This window comes from Carcharhinus amblyrhynchos, chromosome 18 (assembly GCF_965287045.1).
Source record: "Carcharhinus amblyrhynchos chromosome 18, sCarAmb.v2.hapA, whole genome shotgun sequence".
Classification (NCBI taxonomy): Eukaryota; Metazoa; Chordata; class Chondrichthyes; order Carcharhiniformes; family Carcharhinidae; genus Carcharhinus; species Carcharhinus amblyrhynchos.
The window spans coordinates 24,615,211-24,621,633 of record NC_137341.1 but is presented as its reverse complement, the minus strand read 5'-3'; the positions used below and the strand labels follow the sequence as shown (position 1 = coordinate 24,621,633).

General features: G+C 42.3%; 1 pseudogene; it reads right to left on the bottom strand.

Annotated features, from left to right (window-relative positions):
• Positions 1 to 5,269: 5,269 nt before the first annotated feature.
• Positions 5,270 to 5,422, bottom strand: LOC145355202 (U2 spliceosomal RNA; annotated as a pseudogene).
• Between the last annotated feature and the right edge of the window lie 1,001 nt (positions 5,423 to 6,423).

Genomic DNA, 6,423 nt, shown 5'->3' with positions numbered 1-6,423 from the left:
TTAATCTAGTGCAGAGTTTTCTGCCCAGGAGCAACTTAGCTGGGGCTATATTGGTAGTTGCATGACTAGTCATCCCATAATCAAAGAGGTATCTAGATAGTTTGGTGTCAAGTAGCTTATTAAATATATATTACAGATATGTTCTTGCGTACATTATAATGTAGGGTGCTTAGCAGTGCAAGGATTAACATAGGACTGGAGAGAGGTCCACAGAATTAAGTATGTAGTAACATGGTCAGGGAACAGTCTAGGACAGAACTTGGTAAGCAGCAAGCCTGTATGGGAGAACCTGATACTCTCTATGGTCACAATTCACCCAGTTGGGACTAAGTTGGAAAATTGGAATGTTTCACACTGGGGCTGGAAGCAACTTTCAGGTGGGATTCACCCATCTGAAATGAGCCCATCCTGCGAAGCCCTCAAGCTAAACCATCTTTTTAAGGATCAGGGAGTCATTTTTAAAGCACTCTGATCTCCATGTTAATGAGCAGACTCCCTCCCTCCCCCTGTCCCACTCACCAGGAGAGACCACAAACCTCTAGGAAAGAGCAGCATCCTACCCCAGCATTGAAATAACAAGTCTCCTCTGCCCCACCCAAAATCACACAGGCATGAGTTGACCCAACATGGCCCCTCCCTCGGCCCTCCTTCACCACCTCCATTTCCCACTCAGCCTCTTCCTCTTCAAATGCCCCACTCGTGCCCTTCTTTAGGCCATTTGCCTTGGCAATGCCAATGGTGCACTGCCCCTTGGTATCCTATCACTGACACAATTGCCTGGCACATTGAACCCCTTGACACCCATGGAGATAAGTCCAGTGCCCATGTGCCCTCTGTTGCTGCCACGCTGCAGAAGGAGGGTTCCCCAAGAGTCTGGGATTAGGTGGACTCAGAGTGGGGGCAAGAGGTTGACCTCACCATTCTCCTCTGGGTTGGGATCCTGTGGATGCACTGCCTCTCCTAGCCCTGATAGACCTGAAGATCATCATAGGCGGCTCCGTGAATATTAACTAAAAGCCTCAAAAAAAAATGGCAGAAGCCAATCTGAAAACATGTAGGAACTGGGGAAGCCAGTGGGCTGCTGGCCTCTCTGTACCGTTTCTACTAATTAATACATACTTGTGTTTCTGAGAAGTCTGAGAATGTGCATCATTGCACTTGTGTTTCCACATCACAAGACAGGAATCTGTAGAATGAAGAGACCAACAAAGCCTTGGGTAAGAAATTCTGAAACATATTCAAACATGTTGGGAGGTAGAATTATTTTCAAGACAGTTGAAAGTGTTCCTTATACTACAGCATATCTGATGTGTTTCTCCATTTCTGTGTAATTATAAATCTTCTAAATAAATTTGATTGCCAGACAGGTAGGTTGTTGCATAAGATTAAATCTCACAGGATCCAGGATGCGGAAGCTAAATGGATACAAAATTGGCTTGATGACAGAAGCCAGAGGGTGGTTGTAGAGGGTTGCTTTTCAAACTGGAGGCCTGTGACCAGCGGTATGCCTCAGGGATCAGTGCTGGGTCCACTGTTATTTGTCATTTATATTAATCATTTGGATGAGAATACAGGACGCATGGTTAGTAAATTTGCAGATGACACCAAGATTGGTGGCACAGCGGATTGTAATGGGATCTTGATCAATTGGGCCAATAGGCTGATGAATGGCAGAAGGAGTTTAATTTAGATAAATGTGAGGTGATGCATTTGGTAGACTGAACCAGGGCAGGACTTACTCAGTTAGTGATAGGGCATTGGGGAGAGTTGTAGAACAAAGATCGAGGGATACAGGTTCATAATTCCTTGAAAGTGGAGTCATAGGTGGACAGAGTGGTGAAGGCAGCATTCAGCATGCTTTCATTGGTTAGAACACTGAATACAGGAGTTGGGACGTCTTGTTTAAGTTGTATAAAACATTGGTAAGGCCACACTTGGAATACTGAATACGGTTCTGGTCACTATTATAGAAAGGATATTAATGAACTAGAAAGAGTGCAGAAGAGATTTATTAGGATGCTACCAGGACTTGATGGTTTGAATTATAAGGAGAGACTGGATCGGCTGAGACTATTTTCTCTGGAGTGTAGAAGCGGAGGGGTGATCTTATAGAGGTTTATAAAATAATGAGGGGCATAGATCAGCTAGGTAGTTAATATCTTTTCCCAAAGGTAAGGGAGTCTAAAACTAGAGGGCATAGATTTAAGGTGAGAGGGAAGAGATGCAAAAGGGTCCAGAGGGGCAATTTTTTCACAGAGGGTGCTGAGTGTCTGGAACAAGCTGCCAGAGGTAGTAGCAGAGGCAGATACAATTTCGTCTTTTAAAAAGCGTTTAGACAGTTACATGGGTAAGATATGTATAGAGGGATATGGGCCAAATGCAGGCAACTGGGGACTAGTTTAGGGGTTTAAAAAATGGGTGGCATGGACAATTTAGGCCAAAGGGCCTGTTTCCATTGCTGTAAACCTCTATGATTCTACTCAAGCTAAAATAAGGAATAAGGAATGTGATGTTTGCTGCAAGAGGATTTTCAGTTTGGGCATGCCTCTGTTCGCCCATGCTCTCCCAATTTTATTGTGAGCCAGCTTATTCTGCAAGGAGACAGGTGAGGAGAGTGTAAACAGAGTGTATGCTGGGTCAGATGGTAAAGATGCAAGAATAAACTAGAAAAAAAAGAGTGCAGAACTAATTTACTAGGATGCTACTAGGACTTGATGGTTTGAATTATAAAAGGAGAGGCTGGATAGACTGGGACCTTTTCCCCTGGAGCGTAGAAGTCTTAGGGTTGATCTTACAGAGGTCTATAAAATAATGAGGGGCATAGGTAAGGTAGATAGTCAACATCTTTTCCAAAGGTAGGGGAGTCTAAAACTAGAGGGTATAGTTTTAAGGTGAGGGGGCAAGATACAAAAAGGGTTCAGAGGAGCTTTTTTTTTTCATTCAGCGGGGTTAGTGTCTGGAACGAGTAGTAGAGGCGGGTACAATTTGTCTTTTAAAAAGCATTTAGACAATTACATGGGTAAGATGGGTATAGAGGGATATGGGCCAAATACAAGCAATTGGGACTAGCTTAGCGGTAAAAACTGGGTTGCATGGACAAGTTGGGCCGCAGGGTTTATTTCCATGCTGTAAATCTCTACAACTCCATCAATGTGTGACTGGTGAGTGAGAGGTTGGACGTGATGAGGAGGCATGTGGGAAGGGGAGCGGTGGGGCACTACGAGATGGCAGCGAGTGAACTCCCAGTGGGTACGTGATGGATGTGCGAGTGAGCGAGCGTTGAGAACTGAGAAGAGTAAGTTACTGGCTGCATAGAGGAGGTCATTGATCTTCTTCCTGCACTGGATGTCTGTCCTCTTGTGCAGGAAATTTGCAGTTACAGTGCAGCTACCCCTCCCATGCAAGGTTGCTGGTCTGAGGATTGGGAATTCTTTAGAAATAAGCAAACAGCCACCAAACATTTGATAAAAGGGGGAAAATAGAATGACAGTAAATGAGTCAGGGATGTAAAAACAGGTTGTCAGAGTTTTTATAAATATGAAAAGAGATTAACTAAAGTAAACGTTGGCCCCTTAAAACCTGAAACAGGAAGCATTATTACGAGAATGAGAAATAGCAGAGGCACTAAACAAATTGTCTGTCTTCACAGTAGAAGACACAAGTTCCACACTAGAAATGTATAATAACCTCAGGGCTAAAAATGAGGAAATTAATATCAGAGTAAAATTTTTGCTGAAACTGGAGGGACTAAAATCCAGCAAATTCCCAAGATCTGATAGCCTACATCCTCAGGTTTGATAAGAGATAGTGTTAGAGATGAATACAAAATGAGGTTAACATAAAATTATGACTCAAGAAATAGAACTAGGATCTTGTGACTACACAACAGCAAATAGACATAGTTTAAACAACACAGGATGGGCAAGGATGAGGGGAGAATGAATGTTATCTCATGAGAACAAACTAAGCAGGACAAAAACCTACGATTCAGCATATTGCCAACCCACATTATGGGAACAACTGTGGTTTTAATCACTAATACAGGGTATGAAAGTTGCTGAGGCTAGACAGAACTATAGTCAAGGACAGTGAAGAAACTGCCTATTGCGTAGAGACAACACAGGTGGGCAGGAAGGCACGTACACCACCCCCTGTAGGAATGTATGGGGGCCTGGACTGTGAAACAAATGGGAAGCAAGATGCATGGTTCCTGCAGCTGAACATATTTTCTAACTACAGGAGGACGAAGGCCACTAAGATAGTCAGAACATCAGTGATTAAGTGAGCAGAAGAATGATTACAGTCAGTCTGAACTGGACGTGTTGAGTGATTCTAGATAAGACGGATGGGTTCCCATGGGAATTGATCAAGTAGGGATGATGAATAAACACTATAATGTGTACTCTTGTGATAAGAAGAAATGTGGTTAGAAGGGGAATAGAGGGGACAGAACATGGGGCACCATGAGCCAATGGAGGAATGACAACACATTATTAGGACAAAGACCACCAATGAGGGGAGAACAATGTACTGTGTAATTGATTAACATGCTTGTAGAAATAGTATAAAAAGCCTGCTTAAACTCAATGTAAGGTGTGCCTATCTTTTGGACACCCGGTCTTGCAAGAACGTTAAATAAAATATCTTGCTCCTTTGGAACTTGACTCGACTAAATTGTTTAACTGTGAGCTGTGTTTCTCACAATACTGAGTGTGGTTGCGATGATTTTCCAAATCCTTAGATTGAGGAACGGTCCCACTGGATTCTAAGTTGGCAAACGTCACACCACTTTAAAAAGGAGAGAGAAAAAAAGGGAACAACAACCTGGTGAGCCTAATATCAGCTGTTGGAAAAATGTTGGAATGTATTATTAAGGATGTTTTAACAATGCCCTTAGAAAAGCATAGCCTAATAAGATCAAGTTAACATGGTTTTACCAAGGAGAAATCATGGTTGACAAACTTAATGGAGCTTTTTGAGGACATAACTAGTGGGATAGATAAAGGGGAAAATCAATAACTGTACTTTGTGGATTTCCAAATGGCATTTGATAAGTTAGTACATAAAAGATTAAGAGGCAAGATAAGAAGGACTCATGGAATTGGAGGTTTTTTTTTGTTTTTATTCCAATTCAATCAAATCAAGTCCAATTCAGAGTCTCAACAAGTTGAGACATTCCCGATCCAAGCTGACAAGACAGGGCTCTCACCTTCTGTCTTGGGCTTAGTCTACATGATCCAAGCTGATTGGAATAGGCATAGCTCGTTCTCCAAGGTTTGATCTCATTTGCATCTTAGCCAAAAGGCTGAGATGCCGCTTTTAAAAATTCCTTCAAATGAAGCTAAAATGTAACCTAATGACTTCAAACAAGCACAGCAGGTTGATACTACACTTGATCTTAGCCAGAAGGCCAAGAAACGATAAACAAAAGAAAGAAGTCTCACACAGCAGGTTAAAGTTCAACAGGTTTATTTGTAGCAAACGCCACTAGCTTTCAGAACTGGCTGTTCCTTCATTATGTTCACTTAGGTCCCACCTGACGAAGGAACAGCCAGTTCCACAAGCTAGTGGCATTTGCTATAAATAAACCTATTGGACGTTAACTTGGTGTTGTGAGACATTTTGCTATGTTTACCCCAGTGAAATGCTGGCATTTCCACATCATAAAAAGTATTGGGTAACACTGATAGCAGAGAGTGAGCTTGAAACAGAACTTTTTCAAAATGTCAAAGAGTGAAAAGCAGAGTGCCATAAGACTCAATATTCAGGCCTCAACTATTTAAAATCTATATCAATATAGATAAAGACACAGAATATCAAAGTTTGCTGACAATCCCAAGCTAGCTTGGTAGGTGAGCTGCAAGGGGAACACAGAGTGGCTACCAATATATATATATATATTATATATAGAGAGAGAGGTTAAGTGAGCTGGCAACAAAATGGCAGATAAAAACAGAATTTCTACAATACAAAGAGGTTGTTTGACCCATCAAGTCTGCACTGACTCTCAAAGAGCATCCTACCCAGGCCCACGCCAACTCTCAGAAACAGCATCCAATCCAGGCCTGTCCCAAACCGATCTTGTAACCCCACTCGTTTATCCTGCTAATCCCCCTAACCTAGACATTTTAGGACGGTAAGGGGCTATTTAGCATGGCCAATCCATCTAACCCGCACATCTTTGGACTGTGTGAGGAAAACTGGAGCACCCAGAAGAAACACATGAAGACACGAGGAGAATATGCAAACCAAGGCTGGAAATGAACCTGAGTCCCTGGCGCTGAGAGGCAGCAATGCTAATCACTGCGTCACCGTGCCACTGCTACATAATGTAGGGACACATGAAATTACTCACTTTGGGCGTATGAATAGAAAAACAGAATTTTTTTAAAAGCGTAAAACTGGTAAATGTTTATGTTCAAA